Source organism: Vanacampus margaritifer, chromosome 17 (assembly GCF_051991255.1).
Source record: "Vanacampus margaritifer isolate UIUO_Vmar chromosome 17, RoL_Vmar_1.0, whole genome shotgun sequence".
Taxonomy (NCBI): Eukaryota; Metazoa; Chordata; class Actinopteri; order Syngnathiformes; family Syngnathidae; genus Vanacampus; species Vanacampus margaritifer.
Genome location: NC_135448.1, coordinates 8,221,797 through 8,244,197, shown reverse-complemented (window position 1 = coordinate 8,244,197; position 22,401 = coordinate 8,221,797). Strand labels below are relative to the sequence as shown.

Sequence of the window (22,401 nt, the reverse complement as noted above, 5' to 3'; positions counted from 1 at the left end):
ACACACAAACAAGGGACAGTATAAAATAATTTAAATAAAAACGATTTTGGGACATTTTATATCAATTTTGAATCGTAGTAAATGAGAATCTCAATTTTTATGAGAATCGATTTTTTTGCACACCCCTACTATGCATACAAAAAAAAAATGCCATCAGAAAAAGACGTTAAATGGATTATTTAGATTAAAAATTAATAATTTAATAATGGAGTCCAGTTTTTTTCATTATCAGAAAAAGAAGTGGATGTTTTTTTGTTTAAATGAGCCAAAAATGCCAAAAAAGAGACCACAAAATAACTAAAAATGAAGAAAAAAAGCAGAAAATTACCATAAAATGTCCATGAAATTGCAAAAAAACCCAAACAGAATTGAATTTAATAAAAAAGGCAGAAAAGAAAACGTTCTAAGATTAACCATAAAATGTCTAAAAACCAAAAAAAGGCACAAAATTACCATAAAATGTTTTAGGATTTGCCAAAATGCTCCAAAAATAGATAGCAAAAAAAATGTCGTGTACAACATGAACAGCTCTCCCAATAAAGGCACACACAAACAAGGGCAAGACAGTATAAAATAATTTAAACAAAAACGATTTTGGGACATTTTATATCAATTTTGAATCGTAGTAAATGAGAATCTCAATTTTTATGAGAATCGATTTTTTTGCACACCCCTTCTATACATAGAATTACCGTATAACAAACAAAATCCAATACTTCAGTCCAAGTTCAATAGTTTAACTGCATTTAAATAATGCACATCCATTTTAAATAATTCAGTGAAAGCAGCACGATGAATCAGAACCCCCGGTCTCACACGCATGTAACATAAACACACAGATAATGGAGCGGAAAGTTAATTAGACGTGGAGAGAGAGCATCTTCCCGCAGCGACACAATCATCAACAGTATAGTGCATCTCTAGGGGGTTGAGAGTAGGCATGTGTTTTTATGTATTAGCATGCACTCAATTACGTCCCTATACACATGCGGATAGATCCGACATTGTAAGGACAGAAAACAGGATACACACATAGAAGAAATATAATGACTCAGAGGCCAACCTAAACCCTGGAAACATAAATCATTATACTATTAATCGTCTCTCAGATGACGTAAAATATAACATTTATTTATGCCAAAGACAACATTCAGTAGTTGGTTGCCTCAGGTGTAAAATGCCGGAGGTGGTGCCACAAGAGAAATTGTTTTTTTTAAGGGCAAATATGTCTGTTTGCCTTGGCCGTGGTTCTGGATACATTATGAAATAAGTCTGCCCTTGCGGTTACAATAATAACAAATCACTTTCCAAAGGTAGTAAGGAAGGCAACAAGATATGACCCAATGGATCGCTAAATAACATGGATTGGCATGCAATAGTACGCAAGCATGAAGCACAAAATCTTGGCATACATGAATTTGTATATTTTATTTAATAAATCAAAGGTTTTTAGAAGTCACAGTTTTCATCGTTTGAAAGTTGACTGAAATTCTTCCACAACATCCTATTATATTCTCTTCTAGCCTTAATATGAAAAAACAAAAACAATAACAGTTTTACTAGCATAGGGACATTTTACAAATATTAATGCGAAACTGATCAGCAGGAGCTTGAAGTGAGAAATAAAAAAAGGGAAGAATTAAATTAAATGAAGAACAGTGGGACCTCCAGATAGATAAATAGTGAGAAAACAACATTTGCGCAAGTGCTGGACACAAATACTGCCCTACAAAAAAATTACTAATTGCTCTCAAAAGAGCGTAAACACTAACATGTTGCATTTAATTAGGATTTTGAAGGGATCGCTATGTTTTAAAGACAAAAGGGCAGCACAGCAAATCAGCATACATGCGGCATTCTCTATTGCACTTTTCATTTTATTTTAGACTTGGGAAGTTGGGGTTTTGTCTTTGGAAGTCTAACTTGAGTCGGGTCTTTGTTTTGCAGTGAAATGCATTATTATTTTGAATATGGTATATGGTTTGACACGGTGAATGTCAAAGTCTGTGGGTACGAGCGGTCAGAGAGGATTACAATAAGGTGTTTACGTACCAGTCATTGCGATGTATGTAGTAAATACAGGAGTTTTTTCTATTCATGGGCATTCCAGCAAGATAAAGACAGTGCTAAAAATTAGGGATAGACCGATTATCGACCGTGCCGATTATCCGTGCCGATATTTGACATTTTGACATTTTGACGAATATCATCTGCCTTTTTAATTTATTTTTTATTTTTTTACAAATCTGAACCAATAAAGCTGGTATGTATCCCTCTGAGCGGCAAATGTTTGTGAACTTTAGCTAAAATTTTTACAAAATTTTAGGTTTCCATCAGGGTTTGTAAAAGGTTGCAAAGGTGTTCACAGACAGTTTTTACTTGTCACAAACAGGTTTTCTTGTCACAAAGAAATTTTGAATATGCTCTTACAGTTTTTCACTATTTGCAAACATCTTTTGAAACCTTTTACGAACTTTACCTGAGATGGTGCTGACACTGGAAATTCCTGCACTTTTTGGTACAGGTGATGTCATCTTCAGTCGACAGCAAGTGGAAAAAATAGTTAGCTAGATCGTAAATGTTCTTGCAGTCCGCTCAAAAAAAGGAAAATATTTTGAAAAATGGAAAATTTATATTAGGCATTGTTTATATTACAAATAAAGCAAAAATATCGTCTTGTCTCATTCTTGTGGACTCAATCTGGTGAGACATCTTGTCTCGTGGGATTAGTGACTTGTCCCATTCCTAGTCAACACAGGTCGCCAATTTAACGTAAAAACATATTTTGTCGCAGGCAGTGACGTTTTGGAAAGCAAAAGCCCTGGTTTTAGATGTTCACATGCGGACGCAGAAATGGAGTATTCGCAGATGGTCACTTTGGTCGCAGGTTTTTAAAAGTATTGTTTTAATGACATACATCTGTATTTACGTTTGCATGGCTGCCCATAACATAGAAAAAAAAAAGGGAGAGCAATGATGATGACATGTCAAATCGGTAAAATTACCGAATGAACAATACTGAGCTCTCCAGAAAAAAAAGAAAAAAGAAAAAAAAATCCTTATTTTGTGATTATACCCTGCTACGTGTAGACAAGGCCTAAAAACAAAACTGGAGTGAGTTAAAATTAAATTAAAATTAACCTGCATATCCAATATAAAATATGCCCTTTGGCTCAATAAAAGGTTGCTACTGACTACATAAATGTAACCTGAAGATATCTCTGGAACAAACTAAACAAGAAACCACGTCAGGATACTTCGCTCCATATTCCATTTCAAGAATTCATTACATTCCTTCCCAGCTGTCTTGAAACTACTCCCCTCCTTGGAGGGCAGACATGTCTTGGATTTTCTTCCCCAAGTGTTTGCAATGAAATTACAGTGCTTTGTCACTCAATTAAGTCCAGCTTTCAATTTCCTGTGGGTGGCTGACGTCTGCTGGCTGTCAAAACCAGATAAGGCCAGGTATTTGATGTCAGGACTGCGCAGTGGGGTCTGGTTTGAGCCGTGTGGGCTCGCTTGGTGCTTGTCTAAAGGGACCCTACAGCTCTTTGGGAGAAAGCGAAGACAAGAGCGGGGGGGAGATTGAAGTCAGTCCAAATTCCGCCTCAGAAAGTGACAGCTGAGAGATTAGTGGTTAATTAGCTCCGACCAGTTTACTGGCAAGCGGGGAACTGCCCGATCACTTTGCTTAACACGAAAACGGCGAAGAGAATCAGCGCCGTCTCTGGGGGAGAGCCAGTTGAAAAGAAAATAGACTATAGACAAAAGTAGAACAAAATACTTCCTCACTCAAGTTTCTCATCCCTCACGCACATCTGGGAAGGCAAGATAAGGAAGATGTAATGAAAACAAAATGGTGATTGACACCTTGCTCATTATGCGGATATCAGAAGTCATGTAAATTGTTATTTTTATGTATAGCACGGTATACAAAAAAAAATGATGTGGGCCAGCCAGGCTGTGAGTGAGCAAAGAGAAGGAAAGAATGCACCACTTGCGAAATGAAAGGGCAGAAGGGAAACAAGATTTGTATGCAGCATTACATAAATGACATGGACCATGAATGCTTTTTTTTTTTTTGCCTTGCCACGCGTACGAAAACATGCCATTATGAAGAAAGACAATTTTACTGTAGTCATTTTATATTAGGTTCTATCTTAGTTTTATACCTTGAAGCGTATATGATTATTGTATTAAACAGTCCTTAGATTCGTATTGTGTCGGTAACAGTACCATCCTGTCATTTTAGCCAGCAAAAATGACACAATACCATAATTACAAATGCTACAAGTTGTGTCAGATGTTTTAAAATTAGATTGCCTTCCAAGTCATACTCATCTTGTTAAACTTTGTATGTAAATTCATGTCAACTGTTTGGGAGTGCAGTGTAAATCCCGCCTTAAAATTAAGTCAAATTTTTTATATTTGTTAACAATCGATAACTTTAAATGTATTTTTATCTATTTAATGCATTTTGGCTTAGCTAGTTTTAGAGGTGGGCAAAATCGTTGATACTGTTGACATTATTAACATTTTTAATTCTTTATTTCATATTTTAACCATGTTGAAATGTTTTATAGATGTGTAGAGTAGGTAAAATAGTGTTGAACTCAGTATAATTTGACCTTAAACTTGTTTTTGTCTAAGAATTCCTTCTCAGTGTCCTGCGTGAGAACAGATTCTGCTTTGCGCACACACATTCTGTTCGTGAGAGAGAACGCGCACACACAACTCCCACAACTATACTACATTAGGAGCTGTCAAATTCAACTTGTTTTGTGAGATTTTGTTTTGGGAAAAAGTACCCTGAAAGTATATTTTGTCTAAAAAGATGAACGCAGCTGTGTGCTGAGAATTCTGTTTTTCTTGTTCTCTATTTTTCTTCTGTTGTGTGACATGTGTGAGAACCAATCTGTTTTCATTGTATTCATTAGTGGAGGAGAAAGAGGCGTTTTGTTTTCTAATTCGATTGTAATAAAGAGCACTCTCTCGAAGGAGGGGGGGGCATCCTTGAGTGAAACTGTTTTTGGTTCTATTCAATGATGTGATTGGAGATCTCCGGAATAAACCATCCTTGCAAGGACTCTGTTCACGGGAATCTCAACATTTGATTTATTGGACACGCAAAAGTTTATATTTTTTAAGATACCTTCTTCAATACATTACCATTGACGATTACCGACCGCATTTTTTGGCGAGCGCTTTATGACGCGAAGCCACACGGCCTAAGCAGCGACTGGAGCAGGTTTACATCTGTCGATCCGGTTCTTCTCAGTCTGTGTATTTTTTATGAGACTTGGTGTCATAAAGCACTCACCGAAAGGTAGGCATCCGTCAATGACGGGCCAATGTATAACTTACAAATTTGCCCATCTCTGCAGATAAAAGTACTAAAACTGATGAAAACTGTGTACGTTGGCGTTTTGGCGAGTTTACTGTTGCAAATTGGCACTAAATAATTGCCAAGGTGATGAGCCAACTCTCTCAACTTTGTTTTTTTGTTTCTGAAACGAAAAAGGACTTCCTGAATTGGTCATAAAATGCAGGGGATTCTCCACTCTGTGGCGTCCTAGCCAATAGCAGCCGTAGCGACACCCAGACTTGGGAGTGAAACTGCAGCAGAACTTGATGTGTATTGTGATGTGTATTCCGCACAAGTATGAAGGCAAACGCACGAGCGTGGCTCCACCGTAACGTCTCCGTCGCAGCCTGACGCAAAAGCATACAGGAGGAGACTATCAAGGGCCCCAAGTAAGAAGGACCGTAGAGCAATTTTCTGATGCTTGGTTGGACTCGGGAAAACTGGCATCACTACTTTTCTAATGTAACATATTTACATTCCCACATTGTTATTGCAGTGTCTGGTTTCAGTTGCGTCACTGAAATGGATTCATTGCTACCGTCGCTCGGGGCACCCTATTAGCCATCAGCCAACAAAAGCTACTAGTAATTAAGAGGCCCTATGCGGGGGATTCCCGATAGCGACACCTTGTCATTGCAGTGTCTAAGTGCTTTGTCATTCATAGGGGCCAATGTCGGCCGTCTCTCAGGATCCACTTTAGCTTGGGGCCCAAGCAATTAGTTGCCTGCTCTATTGCAGCGTATCTGCCTGTATGAAGGGTGAACGTTTTCTGTGGTAGGTGCTGCTCATCTTATTTTCACTTTTAACTAATCATTTCTTTTAATGACTGTGCTTTTGGCGTTGCCGTCGTTAGCAACACTTGACAAGAACAGTCCGGCAGGGATGCTGGTTAGAGCTTTGGGAAAGTCAGTCAGCGAGAGAGTGAGGAGATGAATAAAGTCAACAACTCCGGACGGGCCATGAGGCGAAGAAGGCTTCAGTGAATTAGCAATATATTTTCCCAGCATAGATCAATGATGCATTACCGCAAGCAAGAGGGAGGAGGTGGAAAGAGAGAAGAGAGGAGCAGCTAATAATTTGTATCTGCCTGGAGCACGCTTCCTCCTCTTTTTTTCTTCCAGTTGGCACCAGTGAGCTCTCTAACCAAACATACAAAACCACATCAGTATGCTAAGGTAGCACCCTCACAGGATGACAAATGTTTTTGTCTGAACTAGCACACCACGAGTAAGACCTGTTAGTGTTTTGTTTTTTCTTTTTAGATAAATAGGACTACAGGGACAGCTGATTTTGCCAAATATACTGCTGCACCTTATAGTCACCACATTCAAACATATGGGACGAGATCTCGTGCAACGCGATCTCGCGGGATTGGAAAACCACGAGATTTCTCATCCCTCCCCAGCACGAGATCCTCAAGCTTCTTTTTTCTTGCTGTAGTTTAGCTTGTTGAGTAGGGATGGGAATTGAAAACAGTTTTTTGTTGAAAACCGGTTCCCAGTGTTTTCTTTGGAACTGTTTGCCAAATCGATTACACTGGGGACGATGATGTCGACACACACGTTACGTAACACAACATGCGCGGTGATGTTTACGAGCGCAGCTAGAAACATGGTGCCGAACTCGCTAAAGTTTGACATTTTACAGAAAAAGAAAACCATAGGGGCAACTGGCAATTTCTTGCAAAAAAATTAAATTTTCTTGCAGTCTGCTCAATAAAAAGAAAACATTTTGAAAACTGGAAAATTTTATTAGGATTTATTTTATATTACAAATTTTACGAATATTTTGTCTCGTCTCATTCTCGCGGGCCCAATCTCGTGAAATATCCCGTCTCGTGGGATTTTTGTCTCGACCCATGCCTCGTATATATATATATATATATATATATATATATATATATATATATATATATATATATATATATATATATATATATATATATATACATACATATATTAAGAAAATAGTAGGTCAGCTTTTTACGTACCTCACTTCCTGAGCGTTCAAATAAGGGCCAAAGTTGTTTCGGCGCCCCAGAATTTTTGCTCACTGTAATGCTCTGTGTGCTCAAATCGGAAACGTGGTCATGGTGTGGGTTCGATCCCTGTCGCCCCCATTAAAAAAATACTTTAACATAAAGTTAGTGTTTCCTCTGGTGCTGAGAGCATCCACTTCCTCCTTTCTGCAGAAAGACAAACTTGGGTGTGGTCCTTGATTCCTGTCTCACGGCGTTGCATCATTTGAGGAAGATTTAAATGTAACCCTGACAGTTTGTATTTTATTTTCTACCCATACAGAGGAGGCATATGTTAAAATAGTTATTAAAAAAAAAAAATTAATTTAATAAATTAAAGAAAAAATAATAATTCAAAAATAAATAAATAAATAATAATAATAATAAAAAAATAGTTATAATGTATGGCATATTTGAGTAAAGTGTCCTCTTTCATGGAAATCAAAATACGGTCACCCTAGTATATACACTATACTTTTCAACAGAGGACTGACCTGTTGCTGCCCCTACAAGCTTGCAAAAATCAAACTAACCAAAACCAAATCCACAAATAGAGCCATTAGTGTAAAACTTTCACGACAACAACATTTACAAGTCAGTTGCTAATTTATTCATTGTAATTAAAGTTGTGACCACGGAAAAAAAGAACACAGTCAAGAAGTAATTGTTAACAAGGATCCGAGCTTGAAGCTATCTCACTTCCTGAGTGCTGCTCCTTATTAATGAATGAAGAGCGGTGTAGCGCTCACTGCTACCACTCAGTCACTCCGCCAGAAATTAGATCCCGCAACCTACCGCACTTGTTCAGCGATAACTTCTTAGTTACCACTAGAATTTTTCCACCGGGATCAATACACCACCGCAAGTTTAATCATCATTACATTAACCTTGGAAGCAATGCGGCGCAGTATGCACTTATAGAAGCGTACGTTTTATGAGACAATAACATTGCTTCTCCCTCTGGCCCATCTGCTGCAGTTGTTATGTAAACAGATGCCACAACGTAGAAGAAAAATACAGATGGCTTTTTCTTTCACTTAAATGTTTTCGAACAAACACACCATTAACTATATGGAGCCACTAATGCATGCATGTGATAAACCATACAACTTACAAAGTAGAGATACAACAAAAGCTTGGTTTAAAAAATTACCACATACAGACAGAACGGTCTGAGTCAGTTGCAGTATGGATTACTTTCTGTGGAGGCTTTCTAATAGATCACAAGACATTTATTGGTTCCATGGATTCCCTGGAGTTCATTGGGCTCTAGTGGAGGAGGTAGAATTGCAGAGACGGAATATGGATTGACCCTACTGCCGTCTACGGAGCACCTCCGATTAGCCTCCACCCTATTAGAGAGCATGATGGAGTGTGACAGTGTGTAAGTGCTTGCATGGGTATTGTGAGGTAGGAGATGGTAAACAGCAGCCTGAAGTAGCTTCATGCACTGAATCCGCAATGTGATACAATAAATGCTGCTGTAGCTTTTATGCATATCATTTGTACAATCATTAGTGCATGGGTTTATAAATAGCCTGTCCTATGCAAAAGCAGGAAAAGGGATTTAGTCAAATATAATGAGCACAATTTTGTTAGATCGCCACAATATGTTTATACTTCATTTGATGTTTTTTTTTTATGTGAAAGGCTATAAAAGGCTACTCCCAGCACTACAAATAACATAACTGCCTAACTCAATTTTTTTGGCCGAAGTCAGATTTTTAGGAAATGACTCTCCATAGTCCATTGCAGATGTTGCAAAAATGCCTATCTGAAAGACAAAAGATGAGTTAGGCAGTTATGTTACTAGAGTGGTGAAATGTACATCTCCACATCTCCACCATCTCTTCTCAGATAATATGTTTATATCATATACATCCTTGCTCCAAAAATACAAAATAAAAAAACGGAAATTTTTTACATGATCTACAAGTTAAAAATATGATAAAGAAAAAAATTCCAACACTTCGGGGTACGCTCCAACCGCCTGTTTTAGCTAAAGATATTAACAAGCTTTCTCCGACAACAACAAAAAAACTTTCAAAAATATATAAGTTACTTTCATATACTGATAAAATGTCTTTACCCATCTCGAAATGGGAGACAGAATTGTCTATAGCACCGGAATCTGACTTTTGGATTCAAGTTTGTGAAAACGCATTTAAAATGACAAAACACACAAATTTACAACTTATCCAATATAAAATTATTCATAGAACATACATTACTCAATGTATGATGAAGAAAATGGGACTCTCAGACTCCGACATTTGTCTCCAATGTTTACAAAACACTACAGACACTTATGTTCATGCTTTATGGTTATGTACTCCGGTTATGTATTTCTGGACTAAAGTCTTAGAAAAACTTTCCGCTATCTTAGACTGTAGGATACCTTTATCTCCAAACTTGTGTTTGCTAGGTGACTTAACAACAACTGACCTACTACATAAACAATTTCAATCTACTTGTAGCCCTTACTATCGCTAAAAAAACAATTCTTGTTAACTGGAAAAATAAACAAACTCTGAATATCGACCAATGGTCTAACCTCCTCATAAATCACATTTTAATGGAAAAAATATCTGCCTCAAATAAAAACCAAATATCAAAATTTATAGAAACATGGTCTACGTATATAGAATTTTTTAACCTAATTCTGGTTACTTAATTCTGTCTGTTAGCGAGAGCCACCACATCGTGATAACTTACATTGATGTTTCTGCATTTGGCAATTTATTATTATATTATATTATTAGTATGGGATTTTTTTTAATAGGTTTTGGGTGAACTGATGAATACACACACGCTCGCACGCACGCACACACACGCACATACACATACAAAAAAATATATATATATATATATATATATTTATTTTTTTTATTTTTTTTATTTTTTTTTTATAAAAAATAAAAAAGGAGAACAATGATGGCATGTCAAATCGAATGAATAATACTGAGCTCTCCTTAGAAAAGAAAAAAAAAAGAGTGGTGAAATGACAGTTTACAGAAAGACATAGTGAGAAGCAAGAGCAGGGTCATGTGTGCATGCATCAACATATGTTAAGGAGACGATCATGTTAAAGAAGGCGCAATGGCCAAAACGGCAGTGATATACAGCAATGTAAGGGTGCGAGTGTCTAATGTGGCGTACTGGGTGAAAGGTTGGCACATAAAAGGCATACCATGAGCTGACAGTTAGAGGTCATTGTAGTAGACTGCATACCAACACCAAGCTCATAGTAGATGTGGTTAAAAATACTGTAATGAGGGCTGACTGGACAGCATTGTACACTAGACTAAGTGCAATTTCTACAGAACTTGCGTGCGAATGCTGAATGCTAATAGCTGAATGCTAATAGCTGAAAGCTAATAGCTGAATGCTAATAGCTGGAATGCTTATGAAGTAAATTGAAAGATAAATTATGTGGAAAATTACAAAGTATTAATTGTAGTTAAAAGATAAATGAATAGCAAATAACACTTGAACTGCAATGGGTCAAAGGTGGGATTCGAACCATCACTTCCTGTTTATCAGTCAAAGCTCCGCTGCATTAGCTTAAAAGTGGGGTTTGAACCCAGATCCTCCGTGGTGGCAGGCAATTGCTCTAACCACTGATCCATTGCATATAATTGTAGTGAATGCGTCAGCATATACTGAGCGCTTGCATTAAATTTGAATTTTGAATATAGAACAGAATAATTCCAGCATTCCCACAATGGTGTAAGATACATTAGTATCACTTTTTAAACACTCTCATTCACACAGTCACCTGATCCCACGTTGCCTGCACAGAACTCAAGTGAACCACTATACATTCATTAAAGTACCCCAAACGCCTGACTATGAGGCCAATCGTGAAGTTCATTAACCCCATGCCTGCGTGTTTTTATCTGAGTTTACCCCAAGAACAAAAAAAAAACATCAATGTCAATATCCAGTCACTTCTTTGACCAAGGTACTGATTAGGGATAAAACGGTTTTGTGGTTTACCAATGGTTAGGGCTATCGAGTCGGCTATCATTTCAAATTGTAATTATTGCTCATGTCCTATTTACAGTCTCTGAGAATAGAATCTGTCGGTCAGCTTGTCTCATACTGTGTGGACTACAAGGGCAAGAAAAAGACAACTAAAAAAGAAGACTCACGTCAGACTCAAATGTTACGGCGCTGGTTAGGTTAGTAACAGCTGAACAGATTAGTTAATTATTTAGATAAAATCTTGTGACTAAGACACACTTTCCATATAAAATCATCTCACTGTATATACAGATTCATAAAAAAAAAATAATAATAATAATGTTTTATAGACGTTTACCGGTACCTAGATGTTGTATATAAAAAAAAAAGGTGTACATTCATTCCAACATTATCAAGATCTCAAAAAAAAATACAGCCAATTCAAGGAAACGGGCATCCCAATATTAATCCAATCACTAAAATATTTTTGGCACTCAGAAAAAAAAAAAACTAAATTGTTGGCCAGTGTAAAAATGATGCCAGCAAATCAGGGTATTATACACAAGCACAGAGAAAAAAAATATTTTTAAGGGTGATTTTGAGTATTATACACGGGTGCGTATTTATACACGGGTGCGTACGGTAAATATAAACAGAGCTGCCAAATGGAGCATTTAACTGTCTGCGTTAGTTAGCAGGCTGTTTTCTAGAGTCGATGTGATTGTGAAGGATCTGTCTTTGCAGAGATTTCAGCTAGCTGGTTTGTTCTGTATAGTCGGCCACCTGTCAAGGAAGTGCGCCAAGCCATGCATCACTCACAGCGGTATTTCCTACCACTAAAAGCCGCTCTGAGAGCAACTACGGCGAAGTTTTTGCTCCGCTCACAACTTGCTTCTCATTCATCAAAGGTGATGAAGAAGAAGACGGGAGAGGAGTGCCGAGCGGTCCCAGTGCAGCTATCATTAAATGAAAGTTCAACAGCAGACCTCATGAGTAATTCATGATGCTCAGAGTATTCTTCGGTTGTGTGCAGAATATAAGAGTGCCTAACTGCGGCTTTGTCTCCTGTGTTTGCTGATGTTGGGCTCGCCACAACAAACATACGCTTAATCAGAAGACATCACATAGGGAAAGAAAAAAGAAGCTTAAATATCCTCTCGAGACTCCCCCAACCCCCCCCCAAAAAAGTATACAGCTCAAAATGATTTTGTTCTTAGTAGTCAACGGTCACTTTTTGTTTAGGTGGAGTCTTGTTTAGGCAATGTCGGAAGAACAGATCAGTTGTGTTACGTTTGAACAGTAAATACAGTCGGTGGTACAATTTCTGTGCCATCATATCACCAATAGGGTAACCAGAGGTGGACAGTACTGAGGGACTGTCCGTCAGTGACGGATGCCCGTTTTGTTGACGAAGGCAAAAACGTCGGTACATCCGCCCGTCAGTCCGACTACGTTTACATGCAGGCAGTAACCTTTTTAAAACCCAAATCTTGGCAATATTCAGCTTTTCTAAGGCCATGTAAACAAGCGCAATAACCCAAATATGCTCTTATTCGGGGTTTTTAAAAAAGACCCCTGGGTTACTCCTTACATAATCGGAATTCTTGCTCATATAAAAGCATTCGGAATACCTTGAACCATCGAGGCAATGTGCTTCTTCTTCTTCTTCTTTGTTATTTGATTCACAAAGAATCTTGGTCCATTTAGTCACGAATCAATACATTGATTTCTCAGCTGCGTTTTCACATTAATTTGGGTCTCTACGGCCAAAACGCCACAGTTTGTGCCTATATACACGCACCGTAAATACAAGTATATAAGTCCGTGCTTCTGGCGTGTAAGCCACCAAAATACTCAAGCCGTTGTCAACAAACATGATGCTCGCAGCAAAGAACCGTACTTCTGTAGCGAGGAGGAAACTGACTACTTATCCCTGGAGAACCCAAGAACCCTTTTCTTCTTTGGAAAATTCTGAATTATACATTAAATGACTGCTATAAATTCACAGAACACCAAAATATATGTTTTTTCAATTTTAACCCTTTATTCCCTAATTTAGGATTAGGGCGAAATTTGACCCTTTTGGGATTTAGGGGTATCATTTCGAAAAATCAGAATAACAAAAACTGTCAGTAAACTATTTAGAATTTAAGATCTACATTGAACAATATAATTGTTTTGTTTTATTTGTTGCATTTTAGAACTGGATTTTGAATGTACAAACACACTTTGGCCAATGGAAACAAGAACACAGGGACAAAATCACTGCTGGGAAAAAAAAAAAGGTCTTTGTTATTTGAGTAGCAGAATTTATAGGGGCCAAATTTGACCCCGTGGGTTCTCCAGGTTTAATTTAGCTTGCTGAGTGACATAAATCTATCTTTTATTGAACGTATAGTAAGTTAAAAGCGGAAATGACGTTATTTACGTAATTATGTTGTCTGCGCGTCGCGTTCCGAACGGGTTATTCCGATCGAGCACAAAGGAGCATGTAAACGGGAGTAACTCTTTCCGCCACGCATGTAAACGTGTTACCGCGATTGTTTCAGAAACCAGAATTCTGACCTTTACCTGAATATTGATTGCATGTAAAGGTAGTCAGTGACGGATGCCTACCTTTCGGCGAGCGCTTTCGCATTTTCGGCAAGTGCTTGGTGAAGCGAAGCCTCGAAAACATACTTGGACTGAGCACCGACTGGAGCAGGTCTACAGCCGTCGATCCGGGTCAATACAGACGGTCCTTCTCAGTCCGTGTACTTTTTTTTACGACAGGCCGATGTAACAACGATTTTGCCGAATTCTGCTGACGAATGATGAGAAACTTTGAAAAAAAAAATCACAAACGAAGCGCTGATGGAAGTTTGTTTTCGGCTGTCAGTGTAATCGTCACTAACCAGGACAAGTACCGACGGACCTCTCAGTCCGTTGCTGATGGACGCCTATTTTGTTGATGAATGACGGACTGTCGGAATGTCCACCTTGGTCCATCAGTGCTAGAATAGTGGTGACGAAGTGATGACAGAATCGTGGTTAAAATAAAATGACGGACTGATGATAACCAATTTTGTAAATTGCCCACCTCTGAAGGTAACACATCAGTTACAGTGGTGTATATGTACGGGTTTTGAACAAATGTTGATAATAAGACAAATTAAATTTAATTCATATTTTCAAATGGTCATTCAAATTTAATAAGTAATAAAGACACCTGGACTTCAGGGCTACTCTGGCCCTTCGGATCAAAGCCAGTCTTTAGTACACTTTTTTTTTCATATAGGCTGCATATTTCTGGTAATCTTCACCTTTTAAAAAAAACACCTACCTTATTGACTGGAGTTCCCAGTGTACTCCTTCAATACCAGTGCTGCTCGGATAATACAAATTGTGAGGTTTGGATTCAACAAAGTGTCTTTAATAGGCTGTTTATGCCATTTCAATGTGTTTCTGAGGAAGCATGTCAGTCTGCTGTACCAAAAACAGTACACTATGACCTAACGAAAAGGTCACTATGGAGGGGGGGTACAAGAGAACCAGGCCAAAGATTACTGTCAGTGCTGGATTTACTCATACAAGTGACCATAACTACAGTACTTTGCACTAATTTGAGCTACTCATATGCTTTTTGATGCATGAAAAAAAACATTTTCTTGGTTGTCTCATCAAGGAACTACGGCATAGTCAATGTACAATACTACAGGGTTAGAGAAGACATGACTGGTAGTTAAAAATACCGATTTATAGTATGCTCCGTTCACTTAAATACCAGTTTAACCCCAATACCTCACAGGGTTATTAAAACCTTTGTAGATCAGATTAGTGCAGCATACATTAGTGAGCCCTTTGAACATTACAGTGATACGGATTATCACTTTCACCAGTTCTTTTATCTTTTTAATGCTTGCTATACTAATGATAACAACCAGGAGACTGCCTATTATCAGTTGAACTATTTACTGGATGGCAGAAAGATTGAGTAAAAAGCTGTGGAGCCTTTTTTGTTGGATGCGGAAGAAGGTCTAATCTATTCAAAATGGATTCTACTCATACTGCCTTGGCCTAACCCATGTAAAATGGGTGACCTGATAGTCTTAGCTGGTTTCAACCGAAAAAAAGTGCCAGATTCCATATAGATAGGAAAGCGCCAAGTCAGGACATAGCGACCCAGCGGTCCAGCTCAAGTCACCTACAGTACGCCATTATTAAGAGGCCTAATCTAACAATCACAAAAATACAATATTATACAGATCATAGTGCCTCATTTTGCGTTTAATTGAGTTTTAAGTAAGTAAAACTATTATTAAAAATATATTAATTAGTGAAAGAACCGAATTGGCAATTTAATAAATATTAATGTACCTTCCACAGAGGTATACAGAGCATCTGAATATGGCACACAAATAGCATAGAAAACATGCTAATAATGAAATTGCTATGTAAACAATACTATTGAATTTATCTTTAATTTAAATTATTATTCAAAAGTCACAAATAATACCATTAAAAATATGTCAAGCCTTAATCAAAGACGATAAACATTAGTAGCAGTGACTATTCTCAATTTATTGGAATACAATACTAATAATTAATGTTTGATTTCCACATCAGTAAGCCATGCTTACAAAAGTACATATGATGATGGGGTCAAACGTTCAAGCAGATGCCATCCGATTATATAAACACAGTGAAAAGAGGACACTGGGCTCCTGTTCCTTAAGTGCATAAGGAATTAGACATGTCTTGCTCCATCCCTGCCTTCCTCCTTCTCCCTATGAACCGCATTGTCATTGTCAAAGCCTTTCCGCTCCAGTTGGCCCGGACAATAGCAAGCAAGGTTGCCAGAGGCCTTTCCTGCTATGATCCCGCCAGTGTTCGCCAAGGTTGATGGAGGGCCCGATTAGGACCCTGAATGGACACCCATTAGGTAGTTATCCACACAAGTGTGAGAACCCTGGAGCAATTCCCGCTTTCCTTTCCATGATACATGACAAGCACCTGACATACTCGAACAAGCAAGCAAGTATTGTCAAGAGATGAAAAAGCCTGAAAAATGTCACCGTGGTAATGTTTGTATTGGAATTGTATTTTTAAGGCTCAATAAGGCACAATTTGAAACAGAAGATTTTAATAGGTTATAATCGTTAGTTGCCCAAAAAAATTGGATTAGGCGGGAAGGATGATTATTTTTTTGCAGACCTGGATATAATTGTGTATCCAGTAGGGCCCGGCCGATTAATCGGCAATTGTGTATCCAGTAGGGCCTGGTCGATTAATCGGCCGCCGATTATTGCCCTTCAAACATCAGCCAAAACAATCGGCCAATTGGGCCAAATAGACAATTATTTTCCCCATAAAACCTTATCATCGAAAAAAAAAAAGTTTCCGACACTCTAAAAGTACCTTGAATGCACCATTTTGCTTGCGTAGCATTAGCAACTAGCAAGTGTGTTGCGTATGTTACTCTGGTTATTCTGTTTTCCCTAAGCGTCCTTTAAACTGTTTAATGACACCCTAGTTGGAGTTAACTGTAAAAGTAAACACATGATGATAAGAATTACATCCGCTGTATATTCAAACACAAAACATGATTCATTTTTAAAACATCGCTAGCCTAGCGCTAATGCTAAAAGCGAAGCGAGGATCCCATTCGAATGCTAACAGGAAGTTTGCACTTTTTCTTTTTCCTTCAAATAACTAATATTCACTCACAAATGCTGTGGGAACACGTACCCACAGGCAAGATAACACTAAGCAAAGGCACAAATTCTTCCCAATGCATGAAAAATTTGTTATTTTAATAGAATTAAATCATTTGAAAAGGAACTGGATTGCACATCGTGCATTGACTGGCTAAAACCTTAAAAAGCTTACAAGATTGACAATAGGAAATTTAATTATGGCTGAAGCAAGATGTTGTTTCTTAATAATATCTGCAAAGAAAGCTAAAGAATTGGCAGGGGCTTGCAACGGACCTGAAAATCTGTTTGCATAACAGCATTGACGCCTTCGGATAACAGTTTGTGAAACTCAAACACAAACAGTATGAGATCACTTTCCATCCATATTTCATTTCAGGCATTCAATAGTGTTTGGTTATGTCCGCAAACGTCTGCAGGCCTCGTGTCAGTTTTCATATTGTAAATCTGTTATTTTCACAAGATCATTGCTTCATGTTTTTTAGGTTGTTTTTTAAAAGTTTTTTTTTTTTAAACCAAGTTGTACTGGCTGGATGGAGCAAGACGCATATAAATGATCCATGTCATCATGAAATTTGACTGAATGATTCACAAAACTGCCCAAGGCAAAATAATAAAATCCCCGTGTAGATTATCAGTGATGAGTATAATTTAAAAGAACCTTTCTGATGGCAGAAGACCTTCAAAGAAAGTAAAATCAGTCTAAATTTAAAAGATTGATAAATAATCAAAACAATTTCATGATACAATATTTACTTTGGCCAACTTGGGTCCCTTAAAATAAATAAATACATTTATACAAATATATAAATATCGCTAAATCGAATACGATTCAATTACATATCTCGATACATGGGGTGAGGTACGATTCAAGGAGGGTCAATTTTAAAGTGGAACAATTTAATTTGGTTTGATTCTCTGCACTCACATATATACATATATTAGGGGTGTCAAAATGAGTGCATTAATTTTAAATTGATTTCAAGTTCCTTTAACACCATTTATTTTTTTAACGCACCATTAATGACCGCCCCTTACTTGGAAAGCCTGTACGCGGGGGAATTCCAGTCGCAACGCAGCAGACACATCCACGTCAAAATTTAGCAGTAATAAATGTAATAATAATGCATACATTTGTGGAGACTGGGGTCAAGTTGTATTATACAATTTTAAAAATGTGCAGAATTTTACAAGTTACTTCATGTTAAAGATTAGATATGAAAAGGAAAATGCACTGACCAACGTCTTACAAATGCATTTATGCCATCTAGTGGCAGAAAAACTACCTCAAGACAACTCAATATCACACTCATTTTTTTTTTACAGTAAATCTTTAATTTTAACTCAATTTTATGAATTATTATGAAATTACTGTATCACTGACTAAAAGATGCAGCCACATTTCCATTAGTTTAACAATTTTTTTCACTTTTAGTGTAACAAGAGTATTTTTTAGAACAAATATAAAATTTGCGATTAATCGTGAGTTAACTCTTGAGGTCATGCGGCTAATTATGATTACAAATTTTAATTGTCTAACAGTCCTACATATATATATATATATATATATATATATATATATACACACACACATTTTTTTTTTTTTATGTTATTTTTTTTCCTCTTTTTTTTTTCCTGGAGAGCTCAGTATTGTTCATTCGGTAATTTTACCGATTTGACATGTCATCATCATTGCTCTCCTTTTTCTTTTCTTTTTTAAAAAGAAAAAAAAAATATATATATATATACACACATTTAAAACAGATATTAAATTTGAATATTGAAGTCATGTGATTACAAATTTTAACCGCCTGACACCCCTAATATATAATTAAATCAGAATTAAGTTTAAAAAATATATACATACTTACTAGGAAACCTTTATTGGTCCCCCAATGCGAAATTTCATTATATTATATTATATCATATTATTATTGTATTACAACTTATGTCAGTCACTTTCAAGTGCAGAACTCTCTTATGTTGTCTTGTGTCTTTCTTATCATCGTTTGTGTCCCCCAAACTCACTTGACAGCATTCAGCTGCAGCACTTCCTTACTAAATGTGACTAGTTGAACAACATGCTGTAATCGGTCACCTTTCCTGCCCTGACCTTTGCCTTGCATGAGGGCTGAGCAGCAGGATAGCGCTGGAGCGGGAATGCATAGATTTGACATGACATGACTTTGCGCAACTCACGATGGCGCGTGAGGCCAGTGTGTGTAAAGTCTTCCAGGCCAGAAAGTTTGCTTTCTTGAGTGAGCAAGAAGCTGTTACATTATTCATATTGCACTGAGAGAGATGATAGGAGACTTGCAGTCAACTGTAAAGAGGGAGCAAGACACATGGGATGTTGGGGAGGGAAGTAACAAAGTGACAAGGGTTGAAAGTCGCACACATTTACATCGCAGTGGGCCAAGCACAACAAATATTACCCTTGTCAATGCATGCTAGTTTTCAGAGGTGGGTAATAATGAGTTACATTTATCTCTGTTACATTTACTTGAGTTACTTTTGGAGAAAAAAATACTTCTTAATAGTTTTACCAGACTACACTTTTTTACTTTTACTTGAGTAGATGTGTGAAGAAGAAACGCTACTTTTATTGCTATAAAAACAAGGAATCTACCAAAAGAAAGATTAGAGTTTCAATTATTTCATCAGGATTATTATTTTTTTTTGTATCTGTTTTCGTTTTGCAGCAATTAGAATATAGCTAAGTTTCATTATAATTCACAAACCTGTTGAAAATACTAGGGGAAAGAGCTTTGTTGCAACATGGCCCTAATTGCTCTCTTATACTCTGCTGCCACCTGCTGGCCGTTTTTTTAACAACTACCATTGCTTTAATTGACCTCTTCAGGTCAGAGGCTACATCAAAGCTTTCTGTGTGTTCTAGCATAAAAAAAACATGGCAATATTTAAAATAGAACGTTTTTATACGTTTTTGGGAGCAAGTGAGTTAAAAGTCTTCAATGTTCTCAATAATCGACGTCGCGCCTAGTAATGAAATGCGCCTTTTGTGTGCACTGAGTTCCAAAATCTTTAAATGTTTTAGGCCTTCAGTAAGCGATTTGCTTGACTGACTCTGTGGAAGCATTTCCTCGGACACATTGCTTATATACAGGATTTGCAGCCCTGGTTGAGGACTGGCAGGCATGATGAGAATCCGAAAGAGCTGGTAAAGTGCACTGTCCAGTAACCAGGAGGTCGTGGGTCCAAATTCCACCTCCCACTGTAAATTGCAAATATATCCATGGCCATTACACTAAGTGAGACGCATGTATACCAAATGACTATCATATCAGGAAATGCATTATAGACTCTATTACGCAATACAATTACATACAATGTCAAAGATACTTCCATATTTATATAGTTGGGTGGTTAACGTACATGATTGGCATGTGGAAGATTCTGGGTTCAATTCCCGCTTGAATCTACTTAGAGTGAATGCAGTTTAACATTTCTTTTTTGATTTATCATTTACACTACTAGTAATAATTTGTAAATTTCACATAATCTTAGCATTCAGCTATTAGCATTCAGCATTCCCACCCAATTTCTGCAGACATTGCACATTGTCTAGTTTTTTTTTTGGGGGGGGGGATCTACAGTCGTGTAAATACTCAAATCCTAGGACTAGTGGCAATTTTTTTTAAACCATTAACAACAAATTGCTTAATTGGTGGTTTATTAATGGTCATTTCTGGGTCCTGTAGCATAGTGGGTTCTTAAACTTTAGCCTGTGCAAGCCGGAGCATTAATCCGGCTTCACTGTCATTGGCTGTATCGGTGTTAAAACGTAAACACAAGGCAAGTGTCACCTAAAATGCCCCCAAAGTGTAACGATAAATACAAGCTATTTAGAGACATGGAAGAATCAGACTGCAAAGACTGAAAATGCAACGTGCAATGCAATATTTTTAACTCTACGCCACCATTGAAAGAACCACATAAGGAAGGAACAGCAACAGTTTCGAACCAAACATTTCATGTTTTTCCAAGATTGAGGCATCAAATGTTATTTTTGGACTATGGGAAGCCGCAGTCTGAGCAGAGGGAGTGCAAAGCTAAGTCAATAGCGAGCCATTTTGCATGTTGATTTATTATTTTCCCGTAGTCTATTTTGTTTTTATGACCGCACAAGCATGTCTTCTGAATGTCAGGTTAAACATCTCTCACTGTTTGCTTTATAGCAGCGGTCAGAACAAGATCTCAATTGAAAAGCTGGAATGCCGAGACTCATCAAACCTCTGAATTTAAATTCTAACATTTGGTTCATTGTGGCTCATTTGGTTTTATACGTTCTTAGCAGCTGTTAAAAGCAACAGCAAGCAGATAAATAGGCAACAGCTAATGATGTCTTGCCTACGACTTTTTGCCACATCGTGAAGTTGTTCTTGATGACTCAATACATACATTCAACCGCAATTTACGGGAGTGTGTGGGATCCAAAAGTATGAGCTGTCTGGTAATGTAGTGGAGGGCAACAATGGAGAACAGTGTGTTCAAGGGCCGCAAAATCACAATGATTCCTCTCTTTCCCAAATGTTCGAAACAGGCCGCGGAGACGTACTACACACGCAAGCACACAAAGACCACATCATTTTCAGAGATACAATTTCACTTACCCTAATTACAGTGGGCTGCGCGCATTTCTCATTTGGGTTGCCAACATTCTCATTTACCACTTACAGGACACGACGCACACATTTACAACTTGTAAAAAAAAACGGTATGTTTGTGTGAGCATAGTAACATTTCAAATATAAGGTTTGTAAGTGATGATATAGTTTCTTTATGTTGGTATTGGGTTTGTCTGTTTGTGTGCAACGTCCTGATTAGTTTTATTAGTTGTATTTTTTGGGTGGTATTTTTCCATTAGATTTTGATGAGAAAATAGTCATTCAAAAAATATTGATGATTGACAACTTATTTTTCTTTAATCACTTCCATGCTTTTTAAATTTTATTTTATTTTTATTTTTTTTTATTATTATTTTGTTTTTATTTTTTTTCTAGTTTTTTTTTTTTTTTCTGGAGAGCTCAGTATTGTTCATTCGGTAATTTTACCGATTTGACATGTCATCATCATTGCTCTCCTTTTTTTTATATTGGGTTATATAACCACTTTCATGCTAATATACTGTATTTTGTTTGATGAACCTTTCCTTTTTGGTATTTGCTGTAAAATCCCATCAATAACACTCATTTAAGTCACACACGTGACACAGCACATTTGCTGCAGTATCTCTGAGAAGGCAAGTGAAAAAAGCTAAACTACGTATATATGCTGTCAAAGCTAACCCTAAGACACAATAAATATCCTAAAATTTATAAGGTCTCAATTGTGGTCTA

At 37.2% G+C, this 22,401-nt stretch overlaps 1 protein-coding gene across 1 annotated transcript in view; it reads right to left on the bottom strand.

The window, feature by feature from the left end:
• Nucleotides 1-22,401, bottom strand: part of ext1c (exostoses (multiple) 1c) — an 80,453-nt gene that overhangs the window by 40,216 nt on the left and 17,836 nt on the right. The window lies entirely within an intron of this gene.